The sequence below is a fragment of the Aedes aegypti genome, chromosome 2 (assembly GCF_002204515.2).
Source record: "Aedes aegypti strain LVP_AGWG chromosome 2, AaegL5.0 Primary Assembly, whole genome shotgun sequence".
NCBI lineage: Eukaryota > Metazoa > Arthropoda > Insecta > Diptera > Culicidae > Aedes > Aedes aegypti.
Window position 1 is genome coordinate 466,001,531 of NC_035108.1, and position 16,914 is coordinate 466,018,444.

The window sequence follows — 16,914 nt, forward strand, 5'->3', positions numbered from 1 at the left end:
TCAAACAAATAGAATGAACACTAGTGATCAAATACTCATCTTCTCGTGAGATCTTCGATCTGCACACTCTTGTACTGATACACGTTCAAATGCCGTAGCACAATACTTCACTTATACACGTATGAACAAACAAACACAATGGACAACCATGTTAAATCACAAACGAAAAATTGAATTTGTTGAAAACTAGTAACGTTTTTTGTTGCACTGCAACAACTTCATGAAGCACTACTAAACTCTCAGACACTGAAGTGAAAACCGATATTTTCTACGGTAAAAATTGTATAAACAATCAAAAACCACTAATGGGGACATCAGAGACGTCCACTACCCATCACTACCACTTCACTCTCTCGACGTATTTACCGTAAATCCAATCCTTTCTGATTCACGTTCCATAACACATTCTAGCACAATATTGAACAGGAGGCAGGAAAGACCTTCGCCTTTTCGAAGTCCCTTGCGAGTTTCAAACGATTCCGATAAAGCGCCCAATTTCTTCACACAGCACTGTACACTATCCATCGTTGCCTTGATCAGTCTAGTTGGCTTCCCGCGAAATTCCATTCCACAATTTTCCAAAGCTTTGCGCGGTCGAGGGGCCGCTTTTAAGGAGGACTTCTGAAGAATCTGCAGCAATATTAAAAGTTGATCCGTTGTCGATCGCTCATCCACGAAACCAGCTTGATAATTTCCCTCAAATCTGCTTGCTATCGCTATCTATCGGTACAGACAGCTAGCCAACCTGCTCGGGCCCATTTCAAGAAGTTCCGCTCCAATACCATTAGGTTTAAAGGGTCATTAGGCCGAAAATGGCAGTTCTAATGAAATATAAGATCGAATTGATAACTAACCGGGATAGGTCAGGATAATTTACATTCCCTAGAAGCCGTCGAATCAATTTTCAGGTCACGTTGATGGATAGTTGTTAGATCAAGATAAGTTGCATTACTTAGAAGCCCACAGTATCCGCTGTGAAATATAACTAGAAAGAACAGCCTTTGATTAAAAGAAGAAAAATAACACTGTTAGCCATTTGACACAGAAGTAAATGATTAAATGTTATTTTGGTCTAACGGTTTTTTTCGGCCTAACGGCATTCGGCCTAACGACCTGCACCCCTGTCTTATAGCTAAAGTTACATATTTCTCAGGAGCACATAAATGTACTAACGAGCCTCCAACCAAACCGTCTCTTAGCTCGTCGGAATCCTAGTGTGCTGCGCTAGCCAGAGGCTCACGAAAATTCTAAAAGCGCGCGCTAGGTGATGTGCTCTCGGGGAGACTCGTCTCATGCGCTGCTCGGCGTTTCGGCTTGCCAACAGTCTCCAAGTTGTGAAACAACTGCTTAGTAACGAAGAGCCTCTACAACTATTTTCGCCTCATTATGCAGGTGTCTAGATGGCCTACATGATATGGTTGAAGACTCGCGATCCAAGAGTTACAATTTCGATCCTCGTTGAAAACTTTTGTTATCACTTCAACTGTTGCGCTAAATTTTAAACAGCACATGTGACGGAGCGCATGAGACCGCATTGAGACACATCTCAAGAAAAATGAGGCGCACCAAAAAAGGTCTCACAATGTACAGCGCGCCCGTGAGCTCGCAAGCACAACACCTAAGGCACCTAAGGCTACAACACGTGCGCAGTAACAATAGAAATATTAGTAGTAGAACGCTAATGGCGCTGTTCTCACAAAACTGAATTGGTTTATTATCACCTTTAACTGTATCTTTTCAATGTTTGTTCGACGCCATGTTGTAGTGGATGATTTTAAAATTTATTTGACACTTTGAGGACCGGTACTCAAGCTGTCAGCGCGTGGCAAACTAGATGTTGGTAACACGATCAGTAGCGACATTAGCATTCTTAGGTTAATGCTTCTACTGCAGTAACTCTACTTATAGCATCCTTAACTTCACCTATTATGGAAGTTGGAACGTCTCACAGTGGCGCATAGCCGGGCATAACCTCAAAAATGCATGTTCTCTAATTCACCTGTTAATATTTTCTATAGACTTTTATGCCATCGAGTGACGATTTATCAAAACTTGCGTTCGATCTGTTTTGTTTTTGATTTTTGGCAGCACCGTAAGTGCGGGAAAGCCAGCAAAATTGGACTGCTTAAAATTCATCAACTATGGTTTACCTAGCAATTTTCAAACAGCTCTATCTCAACAAAATCTTAACGAATTTAAGCTCAATAGACTTCGTTTGAAGGTGTAGTCTTGAGCCTTAGATTTGGCTGTGATAACATACATTTTAACACATCTAATTGTTATTTGTAGCAAAAAATGTTTTTTGAAATCTTTCTTTAAAATTTTGATAAGTTTTCAAAACATTGTCCGTTTTATGTGAAATGTTTCAAGAAAATGAGTCACTCACTATGATGCAGCAAATCATTCATACTTTCTGGCGTGCAATAGTTTTTCTTGCTCCTCTCTGCCCCAAGAGGTGAAATTTCCATTTTCATTTTTCATTATAATTTATCTATGTCATCTGTCAAATCTGTATCATGTGTGATACCTCACTTAAAACTTTTCTGAAATTACTACAAGGAACTTAAATTTCAAAGAGGGAGAAGAGTTATCGTGGTTTGAAAGTTCTGGATTATTTCGAGGGAATGTTCACATGCTTCATTACATTTTCTCCAGTGCATCATTATCAATTTGTAAACCAACCAAGTACTCATTAAACTTGCATTAAATATCAAAAAAGGTAACACACACACTTAAACAGAGTATGCGAGTTCGGTAAATGAAATCACCGAAACAAATCCGTAATTCAGGATATTACCGATGTTTCGGTAATCAAGCAGTTTTTGACAGCGTGCCAAAAACAAAATTACCGAACTACGGTGAATTGTTGAAGATCTGTCAAAAAAATTACCGATAGAACTGTGAATCGTTAGTGTTACCGAAAACTGTAAAACATTGTACTGATGTTTCGGTAAACGGATAATTACCGAATTCTGTAATTTGGCTGAATGACAGCGTGAAGTCATATTGTTTATTTTTGTATCCCCATTGCAACGAATCTCTGTGGTGTATCGCCAAACGATTATTCTCAGAATTTAAGGGACAATTCGTTATGATTAAGGTGAGTAATATGAACTGAATGTTTTATCTGTCTCTAATATAATTATTTGCAGTCCAGCCATCAGCCTCCGCTGCTCTCTCGTTGTTCCCGGCGCTTCCTCGATGATGTGAATGTAACATCACACCCGACGTCATTTCTCCCATCTGTTGTCTCATCAAAATATTAAGTATGCTGGATCCGGGAACATACTTCTCAATATTTATATAAAGCAATAACTTTTTAATAAAAAGGCCATTAACTAAACTTGTCAACGTTGTTCTATTTTGTCTAAAAAATGGGGTCCGAAGAACAAAAATCGGTGCATCGTGTTTACAGTTCTTCGGTAAACGATTACCGATCAATCGGTTGTTTTGACAACTGAGATCGAAAATGCGAATTACCGAAAGGTCCGTAATTTATTCGTTTACCGAACGAATTACCGACCGTTCAGCTGTTGAGATTTCGGTAAATAAATTACCGACTTCGGTGATTTGAGCTAAGTGTGCATTAAAGCACCTTTCGTGTGAGTTTGGAATCTTTTAATCGAGAAAATCAGGATTTACAGTGATTTAGAGGAAAAGATAAATAGTTACAGTGATTTTATTATAAGAATCTAATTTAGGTTGATAAAAGTAGAGATAATTTACAACATGCAAACTTAAACCACAGTTCAGTATGGCTCGAACTACATTTGTTTCTGTAGAGCTCCGCATAGCCGAGAGTTCAAGTTCCTAAACTTCAACCAACATGAATTAACCGAGCTATCACACAAAATATAAGATCCATTGGATATTTTTCAAAAAAATCAATCTAAGAATTTTTCCTAGAGCTCATCCAGCACTTCTCAAAAAGTACGTAAGGAGTGACTTCAGAGATTTTATAAATTTTCAAGCTTTTTTTTGGAAAACATTCTATTATTTGTGCGCATCACGTAATTTCAAAATATTACTTCTTGTATGCCATTGGATATTCTTGGAAAAACACCCGAAAAAATGTTTGAAGGAGTTTCGGGAAGAATTTACTGAGCGTTTTTAGAAGGAATTCCGTGAAAAAAAAATCTAGAATTCATATTTGAGGTAACCTTGGGAAAATTTATGTAGATATTTTGTTAACAAAATTATAGAGAATTTCATAAAATTATGCTTGAAGGGTTTGAAGAACATAAAAAGAAATCCGTTGGGAAATATGGATCTTTGAAAAATGTTTAATGATCTCTGATTAATGAAACTTTTTGATTTCTGAAGTTGTTGTTAGTATTAATTGTGAAATAATCGGGACATAACACCAGAAAAAAGAAGTGGAGTAAGAAGTTTGTGCTTCCTAATGCTTCCATGTTCCTGCTGGATCCCGAAACGGTACGACGGCACACCGCCAGCAAATATATACATTAACACATCCCGCCAGCGCTGTTTTCTAGCACCAGGATATTTTATATCATCACCATCGCACATCGCCACGTTAAATGCCGATAATGTTATTAAAGTGTATGGCTTCCGAGTTGGGTTGGGTTGGGAGAGCAGAGGACCGTAAGTCTGTCCAGTCCACGGAGTGCGCCATGAAGCAGCACACCGGTATGGCACATGATAGTCATCGCTAGCGCGCGTCAGCTGTTGTTCCATTCCACACACCCTTCCGTTTCGGAGAGCCCATCCTTCTGGAGGTAAATGGACGTTCCGAAATAGGGAAACCCATGACAACGACGACGCAACGATGGCGAGGACGGATAAGGATAACACCGGCAAAGTGTGGAATGCTGCTGCTAAGTACGGGCTCCGATTCGTGTTGATGTTTATTTTACTCTTTTACGCTATCTCCGTATCAAATTTACAAGAGTTACAGCGTGTTCACGGTTGGCATCATCAGATGGTCAGAGGGAATAAGGGTATGCGATATGCCTTTTTGGCATGTCGATACGAAACGAAACGATACAAGGAATTTGAAGCACTATTAGCCTAAGCATTGATGATCGTACAATTCGTAGTTGCTACTCCGTGATTGACCGGAATAATCAAAATTGAAAATGAAATTGAACCTTTTGAAAAGGTAATTTTGAACAGAATGATGGTCCATATCAATGGAAATTCAATGTTTGCCAATGAACAGTTCGGATTCCGCCATGGACATTCGACCACTCATCAACTATTACGGGTAACAAATTTGATTCGTTCCAACAAATCGGAAGGCTACTCTACCGGCCTTGCTCTTCTAGGCATAGAAAAAGCAATCGACAGTGTTAGGCATGAAGGTTTGATCGTAAAATTAAAAAAACTTTAATTTTCCAACATACATTGTTCGATTAATCCAAAGTTATCATTCAATTCGTCCACTTCAGGTTTCGAACGATATTTGACGGAATCATCTGAAACATCGCATACCCTTCCGGTGGGGCAGCGGTCGGTCGGTGAGTGGATGTTCTACCGCCAACAAACAGGACGGAACGGAATCGACACATCAAGGCAGGTTGGATTGGATTCCGGTTTCATTTCTGGAGCGAGGAAAAAGCGAACGTTACTCGGAAGTAGGGTGCTAAACGTGCCAGTAAGATGACAAGACGGAAATGTACAAGGTAAGGATTAGACTTAGACTTTTTTTTCCTTCATGTTGGGGGGCGGGTTACTTGAGGCGAAAGGATTCCTTTTGAAAATCTAATTATTTAGGAAGGGTTCACTCGAAACGGGAAACCAAATATTTTACGAGAAACTTGACTTTGGCACGTTGAACGGTGCTGGCGGATTAGGAAGTGGAGCGATCATTTACAACACGTTTACCTGATAAGCGTTGCTGGTTGTATCGTGTTGGTTTAGTGAGAAAATTTAGTATTCGTTGAGAAAGGTATAATGGAGATAATCTATGGCTTCATTATACTTGGTTCGTGGGATTATTGTTAGTTGAACTTGAACCTAAATATTGTATTTTGAAAATAATCATGAATCATCAAAACCATTAGGTGGAATTTCTTGTGCACAGATATAATATAGTTTCGTTTCAATTCCAACGCTTGTCGAATGATGGAGTAGCTGCACAGTACCGCCAGCAGCTAGACGAGCAGTTGGGAAGAATCCACGTTCTAGAAGATGTCGACAGCCGGTGGGACCCCTATCCACGAAGCTGTGGCAACAACGGCGCGGGAAGTGATTGGCATTGGTCAACGACGAAGGCAACACGACTGGTTCGATGAAGAGCGCCAGAGAGTGACAGACGAGGAATGACACGGTCCTTGTTTTGATCCTCTAACCTTTAGTTTATTGGTTTATTTTCCATTTTTTTGTTTGTTCAATTGATTTCACAGTAATTTTAGAGTACAGAATCATATATGATCAGATAAATTATTGTCGAAGCAGCTCTAAGTCAACCTATATTAAATTTATTCTCTAACATCTGATCCATTTCTTATTTACACAAATCGCCCTACATCCAGATGCCACAAAACCTTCCACTTCCAATCTTGCTATCGTTATCATAGTCTACTCCCTTCGCTCGAGCCAAACTCGGTTCAGTTCTAACGTTACACAAAGTCCCGACCCGCCAACTTCGCTACAGATGCCATTAAACTGAATCGAATACAACTCACTCTTTGTTTCTCATTTCCCCTTTTCCTAACCTCCCACAATTCAACATGTGTACGATGTTTGCTTTTTTCTGTGTTTCGAGAATGCGAAATGCGACAATATTTGTCGAACGATGGCTGGCTGGCTGGCTGAGTCTCGAACCCTCAAACTCAAACTTCATACAAGCCGAGCAATTTGTCGCTCGACAAACACCACACATTTTAAGTGGACTTTTGCTTCGATCTCGGTTCCGCTTCTTCGATGCTTTTCGTCTCGTCGTTCTTTATTTGGCCTTTTCGCGGGATATATGCTATGCATCCTCGACCAGTAGATTACAACAGAATTGTAGCAAATTTTGTTGTTTAGTAAGTACTTTTTTCCTCCCAAGTTTTTTTTATAATTTCTGCTTGTAACCAGTTGAGGTTAAGGTGAAGATGAATCGAAGCCACACCTCAAATTTTCATGAGCACGGATCTGGAGAACCGAACACCCGTTTGAGCTGAAAACTTAATCGATTGATCACCACCAGCTAGTGACCAATCGATTAAGTTTTCAGCTTAAATGGATGTTTGGTTCTCCAGATCCGTGCTCTTGAAAATTTGAGGTTTGGCTTCGATTCATCTTCACCTTAAGATAATTATAGCAAGATTTCGTCTGCATCAAACACAATTAAAACAAAATTTGAACAAATATATTGTAATATTAACAGAAATATAACTAAGTATTATAACAGTGCTCATAAAGAAGCCATTTCTCTCTGAATATTTATATAAAACGAGCTACAAGGTTGCTTTCAATTTAGACAAGTTAAAAACATCCTTTTTAATAATTGTTTCGATTTCGATGTTCTTGTTGCAACGCATTGATCGGGCAGTGGCCCGCAGTTTCGCTCAGCTTCGGTATGTTTAAATGCTGTCGGATCACTGACTGCTGTTGCGTTTCCATGTGTCAGGGCGGGGGAGAAGCAAGAACGAGAAATACTTTTGTTTGGTCGTCATTCTACATGCGGAAAGGTTCTCTTCCTCGACGTCTGGTGTGGTTTTTTTTTCGGTTGTGGCGATTCCCGCACCGAAACATAAATAATGATGATGTGCTATGGTTTTATTGGAGCGTAATTCGAGATGACAGATTCACCACACATAGCATCATCAGAAGCAAACATACGCAACGCGCGCCGATGGCGTTGATGCTGAAATTGCTGTTTCGATTCGGACCCGACTGTATTTATAAACTGACAAGAATTCGATTATAATAACCTCGGCAGTTCCCAATTTGGTAGCAGATTTATTGCTTTGGCTTTTAGTTTTTCTGCAATGATGTTCGGTAATGGTATGCTCAATGATATCAACAAAAAAAAAAAAAAAAAAAACATTTGCTTGAAAACGATGACATTTAATTAGGCATTGAAATTTGTTCAACTCTTATCCCACAAAAATGTTAGTTGAGTTAATTTTTGAATAATTGTTTTGAATAAAAACGGAATGTTGTTTGTACGTCATGAAATGGCTTACAAACGGGCTACCAGATATTGAAAACTCTTTCACTATTGTGTTTCAACGTGCTTGTGTACACAAAAACAATAAATATACAACGAGAAAGACCAGAAAATGGGGCAAAGCGAAACTATCAGTTTGTATTGGAGTCTTGTATAGAATTATTAAACAACCAACTACAAGGCAAAACAACGTTTGCCGGGACCACTAGTAACATATACATAAGGATGTTTTCCTATTGATTCTCGTTCATTTTTACTACATTTACGGAAAAACTTATATGAAAAGATAATAAATATTAAGTTTTAATACAAAATAAACCATTTCTTGCTCTTCAATCTTACCGACGAAGTGGCTTAAGCTGAAGATGCATCGAAGCCAAACCTGAAATTTTCAAGAGCACAAATCTGGAAAAAATGCCCGTTCAAGTTGAAAACTTAATCGATTGGTTACCGCCAGTGTGTGACCAATCGATTAAGTCTTCAGGTCGAGCGCTGTCTGGTTCTAGAGATTTGTGCTCTTGAAAATTTGTGGATTAGCTTCAAATTTATTTATTTATGTCGTCAACCGACATAAACTAGTACATTTTACATATACATATTTTTGTTTTATTTCTTAATACTAATATTATGAAATTTATAAAAAAAAACATTGAAAAAGAAAGTGTAGTGTAAGTAATGTTAATTTCATTTTGTTTTATTTTATGTGTTTTCAATAGTTTTGCAATGTTGATTGTAAATGGCCATCATTTGATTTAGAGGCCCGTTTTTGGCATAATTTGTTCGATGATGATTTGCCAAGAATAAGTTACGATTTTGTAGTTGCCTAAAAGGAGCGTAGAAATTTAATTTTGATAAGATTTCTGTAGAATAAATACGTTGCGAAACGATATAATTTACAAATGAAACGCTTGCGATTTCACGCCGCTCTTTCAAAGTTTGTATGTCAATAAGCATGCAGCGTGCTTTGTAGGGTGGAAGTGGAAATGATGTCCAACCTAATTTACGAAGAGCATATAGTAGAAATTGTTTTTGTACAGATTCTAATCTTTCTTCGTGTGTCATTGAGAAAAGAGACCATACAATGCTGCAGTATTCCATGATTGATCTTACATATGCAATATATAGAGTTTTAATTGTGTATGGGTCATGAAAGTTGTAGCAGAAGCGTTTTATGAACCCTAGCATGTTATTAGCCCTGTGAATTATTGTATTGTAGTGGTCTACAAAAGAAAGCTTAGAGTCTAAGATTACTCCTAAGTCCCTTACTCTTTCACATTTTTCCACATTTTGATTTCCTAATGAAATTGAAATTCGTTGTGTTGTTCTTTTTCTGCTAAATGATATTAGGTTGCATTTTTTTACATTCAGTTCTAATAGGCTTTTTTTGCACCATATGTAGAATTTTTCTATTTCATTGCGGAATACATTGATATCTTCTTCATTTCTTATTTCCAGGTAGAGCTTCATGTCATCGGCATAAATTAACACTTTGAGTTTATTGAAAATGAAGGAAAAGTCGTTTACATACATAATAAAAAGAAGAGGTCCCAAATGAGAGCCTTGAGGGACACCCGAAGTGACTTGAATTGGTTTTGATTTGTTTCCTTTGAATTTTATTGTTTGTTAGCGGTCAGTTAAATACGATTCAAGCCATTTCAGCAGTCTTGGCTCGATTCATTTTTTTTTAGTTTGAAAAGTAGCATTGGTATGTCTATGCGATCAAATGCCTTGCTAAAGTCCGTATAAAGAGCTTCTACGTGGTTTCTATTGTCCATTGCATTCATTCGAGCGACCTTTAAAGAAGCCATGTTGTCTGTCAGTAATTCTATTTTTGATTTGAAGAAATAGTTTTTCATTGACAATTGACTCGAAAAGTGTTGGAATACAAGAAATAATGGCAATACCACGATAGTTAGGTATGTCACATTTTCGGCCAGATTTAAAGATAGGCACTAAAAAGGAGCCTTTTCATATTTTTGGGAAGATTCCGGATTCAAGAGATTTATTAAAAAGCCAAAACAATGGCGCTGTAAGTTCTTTTGCTAAATTTTTCATAAATATTGGTGGAATCGTGTCAGGGATGGGACCTTTTGAAGCGTCCAAATTCATGAGAGCGTCTGAAATTTCCCGCACATGGATTTGATTTACACCAATATCTCTAGAAAATTCCGGATTAAACGCAAAATAATTGCGATCGCGGTTTTCTTCCGAAAATGTAATGTAGATTTCTTGGAAAAAATTTGCATATAGATTGCAAATTTTATCTGAGTTGTCACCCACATTTTCATCAAGGTGCATAACGGATGGAAAATTGTCAGATTTTAGTTTTTTTTACGTAATTGAAGAAGTTCTTTGAACAGGACTTTATTTCAAGTTCAGTTTTTGAATTGTATTCTACAAAAGCATCACTGATGGCAAGATTCAATTTATTGCAAATGTCCAAATATTTTGCTAAGTTTTCGTCTTTCTGGTGTTTCTTATAAATTTTGTGTGCCTTTTGCTTCCGATTTTCCAGATTTTTTATGTGGTTGTTATACCATGTTGAATTTTTTGTACTGAGGTTTTGCCGTATTTTTTTTGAAGGAATTTCTTGTTTTAAGATTTCTAGTACAATTTCATTGAATATGTATGCAGCAGTTTCAACATTTCCTTCATTTCTGATTATTTCTTGCCAATTAACACTATTTAGTCTACATTTAATTTTTTCATAGTCTGCTGATTTGTATTCAAAGACTTCCTCGTATTCATAGTCGTTGGGTCTTGCATTCTTATGGATGAATAGAGAATATTCGATTGCTGTGTGAAACGCTTCATTTTTCCATAATGGATTCAATGACTCAGTTACACAGAAATCTTCGTATATGTTTGTCATACACCACAAAAGATCAAATAAATGGTCGCAGTGGTAATATGTCCCCGACACTGGAAAAAAAAGTTTGTCAATAAGAAATCCAAATAACAGTTTTGTCTGTTTTTAATATGATTAATTTGATTTAGTCCTAAATTTGCGGTTTTGTCGAAAATAAACAGCAATGTTTAATTGTCCCCGACGACTGGGAGTAAAATACATTCATTTTCAGAGTTCCGAATGAAATCAGCATTGTGTTGGTTAAAATCACCATAGATGTGAACTTTAACCTCTGGGGGAGTTGTAATAAAATTTGTTCGGTAAGATGTATCTTCACTTTAAACTAGATGTGTTAAACCTTCGGGCTGTCGCTCTATTGTATGTTTTTGTTAATGCGGTTAATCGACAAATGAACATAGAAGTCGCATAATAATGATCGCTTATTTATGAATCAAGGTAACCATGGGGCTCTTTACTGTTTTGATTTTGAAGGGGATTTTGACTTTTACTGGCCTTGTTGTTTACAATTTTTACGTAAGAGTTTAATATAGAGGATGATTTTTGTGCGGTTTCCAATAATTTTAAACCAATTTATCTCAAAAATGATTCATGGTATTTAATAACACAATAAAGCGTATTCTTGCCAATAGTACGGCATTTTTTCCCGCTCACGTGACGGCTACATCATATGGTCGGCGTTAAGTCAGAGGGGACCAAGTACAAAACTTGGGAAAATTGGATTATTCTCTCATTAGATGCTAAATTACCTTTCCTCCGTTTCACTTTGACCAGATTTGATGAATGCTGTAAACTGCGAGAGATATGTAACAAATTTACTTTGGATGATCAATAAAATCGATAGAAGTGTGCAGTCACCGTGGACCAAGTGCTTATTACCATAACAGCAAAAATGATCAGCGCGCTGAGGAATGCGAGGAAATGAAAAATATGTCAAGAGATCTGTCAGATTTTTCGACATCGAATGATTCTTCTACTTGTCCATCAATAGAAATTAATGAATAAAACTTAATTCAATGCATTTGATTATGATTTTTGACCATTTTCCATATTTGGATGTGTGGTCAGAAATTGCAACAATTTCTGTGCAGACAGAGCGGACCAAGTGTTGAAAAGCAATAAACTGATTGACTATTGCATTTTTTGAGTCAATTTCAGAGTCCGATAGAAGTTTATGGTAGTGCTATGGTGTATGTATGAAATGTGCTAGAACCCGCTTATTGGACCAGTATATTTTGGTCGGTATTCAAGATTTTCACTTGGTCCACTCTGACTGAACGCATATTTGAATATTTCTGGTCTCCAATGCAATGACCTTGCAAAACCTTAATTTTCAAGCTATCGTAATGCCACTGATTTTGGTATTGACGATATGGTTTATTGAAGAATTTACGATACTGGTGTCGAAGGGTCTTGATAATCTGCTTATCTCGGAGATATGCACCCAGTTTGACCATTGAAGCATTAAATGAATAATATTTTCCTAGAAATTGTTCAGTCAGAGTGAACCAACTCACTGAACGGTGATGTTTAGTTCAGTCAGAGTGGACCAAGTACACATAGTCCATCAAAAAATCGTTCTATCAGAGGCTCGGATTATGATTTTTCATGATTGTCACTTCACATTATATTGTTTGAAAGTAACACAAAAATGTGTAGAAAAATTGTACCAAAATTGAAACGAGTTCAAAAATTACGAAGCTTTAGACTTTAAACCCATTTTTCTCAAAATATGAAAAATGTCACTTGGTCCACTCTGACTTAACGCCGACCATATATAAACATATTTTTTTTTAAAACGGCTCCAAATTTGAACTTTGACACTTTTGATCATTTTTGACGTTCGCTTAATTGACGAAAACACCTCAGGAGTTCATCTTTTCAACAATTGTGTTGTTTCTATCTGACATTTCTGAAAGTGCACAGAAAACAAAATTCATCCGAAATTCGAGTTTGAACCAAGCGGTGTGACCAAGGATGGAAATCTAGTGATCATGATAAAACAAATTATGCATCGTGGTTGTTCTTTATAATGGGAGCATAGCAACAACGATAAACCCTTTTTGCCATTCCGTTGCAAATCAATCAACTTTTCATTGAGAAGTTGGTCAACATAACGGCCTACTTTTCCTATCAAAAGGAACAATACTGAAAAGTGCTACTTTTCAGCACTATTTTCGGTGCTGAAAAGTAGCACTTTTCAATTAGTAGGCGTCAACCAAATAACCCAGTGTCCCAGTCTCTTCATGTCATGCTTATTCTGCGCGGCGTGTGAATCGAGACGAGTCGTTCTCACCTCAGGTGACGTGAGGCAAAAAATCTTAATCAAATGGTAGCGAGTCGACATGTTACCGACTCGTCTTTCCTTACATGCCGCACAGAAAAAGCACAATTCTCGCGGAACATTACTAAAGGACCTATGTACAAATGAGAGATTATCTCCTCTCTCGTTCTCTTTCGATTATAACAGTGGAATACTAATAATTTTGGGAAGTTTTTCATTATAGATCGAAAGTCAATTCCCTTGACTAGCGTTTCATACAAAAAAACGCAACAGAAGAGGTTAATTTGACTCAGTTATTAATGAAAGAGAAAGTAAACAAAGAGAGCCTCTCAATGTTAGATAGGTCCTTTAGTAATGTTCCGCGAGAATTGCAACTGATTCTTGAGTTTATTCTACGTCTGGCGTGAGGTGAGAATTATCGGTGTCCTATAGCAAGGTGACATTTCCATTTGGTTTTCACGGCGAGTCACTTCACTAGAGTCTACATCCGTTGTGCCATCAGACTCCGACACAGGTTGGCGATTCTAATGTGGGATCGGATCGTCAGGCATTTGTAGTCAGCATATGACTGTGCTTTCTCACCTGTTCCTTCCTCTAAAAGGAAACAAAGATCTGCATGATACCGATGGGAGCAATAAAATTTGTGACATTCATGGGTACTACTATGTCACAGCCTACGTGATTGAAAAATACTGAATTGAAACTACGCATGGCTGTACGCCCATGTGGGTTCTCTTGAAATGTTGGTTTGTGCTTTTAGAGTTCATCCAGTTGAAAAGGAATTTTTCGAAAGAGCAAAAAATGTTGTATGCAACTCGTTGCTAAACTCGATTGTTTCAGCACTCGTTGTATTTATCCAACTTGGCGAGCCTCGTTGGATAAATGTACAACTCGTGCTGAAAAAATCATCATTTTGCAACTTGTTGCATAAATAACTATTGTCGTTAAGCCATCACAACAAACTCCGCTCCACGAAAAAAGGAATCGCTTGGCATGTGAGCTGACAATCAATTGTTCGCGAATCAAAGTCATAATTTTGGAGGATTTTTCTAATTGCACTCCACGATTTGTCTTCTTCTTCTTCTTTTCTGGCGTTACGTCTCCACTGGGACAGAGCCTGCTTCTCAACAAGTGTTCTTATGAGCACATCCACAGTTATTAACTGAGAGCTTACTATGCCAATGACCATTTTTGCATGTGTATATCATGTGGCAGGTGCGAAGATACTCTATGTCCCGGGAAGTCGAGAATATTTCCAACTCGAAAAGATCCTCGATGCGATTCGAACCCACGACCCTCAGCTTGGCCTTGCTGAATAGCTGCGCGTTTACCGCTAGGGCTATCTGGGCCCCTGAGTTTTTACTATGTACTTACATTACAGTACTAATGTGTTTGAAACATATAACAATATGTCTCCATAGTAATTTCCGTAGAAACCTACATTGTCTTTGGGCCACCTTTAAATCACAACCTAAAAAACTGAAAATTTCACAGAACACTTTTTTTATGGTAAGAATGGTAAAGAGCACATAGGAGATTGGATTTTCAAATATTTTTAAACTTTTAATCGCCCTACCCCTACATTTATCCGCGGGCAGACAGAGATGTCCATAGACATTTTTCTTGCTTCTATCTCCATCACTAGTCGCCTCATTTGGTCCATGGAAACGGATACCCGAGGAAGTGGTCACTACTCGATAACGCTCAGACTCGACAAATCAATCAGTTCGCAAACCTCTGGACAACTTTGATACTAAACAAACCTCCCTAACTTCAATCACGGACCTCATTGTCCTAGTTACCGGATCGGCAGAAAAGTCCATCCCGAAGACTAGTCCAAACTCGGGTAGAAGGGCTCTCCACTCCCGAAACGAAGACGGCTACAAAAACTCGCAGAAAGGTCCTGCGCGCCTTCAAAAGGTCTAAGAAGAACCTGCCCTCCGAGCGCTCCGACCTTGAGACGGTCATAAAAGCTATCCAGCCACCCGGAACGAATGCTAGCAAACCATCTGGGAAGCCAAGGAGATATCCTAAACTGACATCCTCGACACAATAAATGTGGACCAGTCATCTTCGGAACTGTGGAGGAAAATTAATAGCATTAAGGGCAATCGCTGAATGAAAGGTTTTTCCCTCAAGATTGACGGGGTAACCACCCGGGACCCACAGACGATCGCGGATGCCCTCTCGGTATACTTTCATGGGATATCCGCCATCGATACATACCCACCAACCTTTTTAAAGCAACTCACAGCTATGTGTAGTTTATTTCCCGACTCCCCCTGACCAAGGCCAACTTTTCAACCAACCCTTCTCTATGGAAGAGCTTGATTACGTCTTGGGCAGGGTCAAAGGCAATTCAGCAGGATCAAAAGAACTAAGGTACCTAGTTACAACGGGAAAAGCAAGTTGCTAGAGTTAATCAATAAAGAATGAATTGCCGGCACGCTACCAGAAGAGTGAAAGCACAGTCTTGTAGTCCCCATACCCAAGAGTTCCGAACCGGCTGACAGTATCTCCAGCTACCGCCCGATAGCACTCACCAGGTATGCATGCAAAATTGCAGAACGGATGGTAAATCGTCGTCTGATGGAGCACCTTGAGTCTAATGGTCTATTAGGTTACCGCCAACATGCATTCCGGCCAGGGTATGGTTCAGGGACATACATACCTAACGAACCAACTAACAGTAAGGACCATGATTTTCCAATATGAATTTTAAAATTCCATTGTAGATCTTGTGATTGAACTGTAGATCCTTGGTTCTTGATTTTCGAAGCGAATCCTGGGATTCTAGTGTGGATCCTAGAATTTCCGGTTTGGTCTTAGGATTTCAGTGTAGATATTGTGATACCAGTGGGGATTTTGAGTTTCCAGTGTAGATTCTTCGATTACAGTGTGGATCTTATGTTCAAGTGTAGATTCTGGCATTCCAGTGGGAATGGTCAAATGGGAATCCTAGGTTATCTGTGGAAACCCTTAGGCAAAACTGTGTCAGTGGCAAGACTGTGGGAATCCTCTGTAATAATATTGATCATATTTAATCAGCGCTGTCATAACCACAGGGCATATTCCATAGCTAGCTATAGTTAGGTTGAGTCCGCCAGTCTATTATGATATTATTGTCTACAATGAAATAAAGTCAGTTATCATGGCTACCGTGCATTAAACACCGCGTTTTATTCTGCTGGTTTTTCGAGAATTGTTACATGGTGTCGGAAGTGGGATTTTCTTCCCAGTCGTCGGAATTCGAAAGTATCGTTTCCGGTTAAGTTTGTCGTCGTGGAAGATTGTTAATATCGATGTTATCGACGGAAATATAAATTGGAGAAAAAAGGGAATTCAACGGAGCAAATCAACATGGCGTCGATGGAGCTGCGTTTGCCTAACCCGTTAGACTGTACTAATTTGGCTGATGAGTGGCCGAAATGGAAGCAAACCTTTCTGATCTACATGATCGCTAACAAAAGAGACGGTGATTCGGAGCAAAGTAAAATCGCCACATTCCTGTGGTTGATTGGGCAACGTGGAGTTGAAATATTCAATACGCTGTTCCCAAACGATGGAAGCTTTGATGGAATGTTTGGCGTAGGAGGTGCACAAGCTATCGGTGGAGTCGGTGCTGTTGCGGGTGAAGCTGGT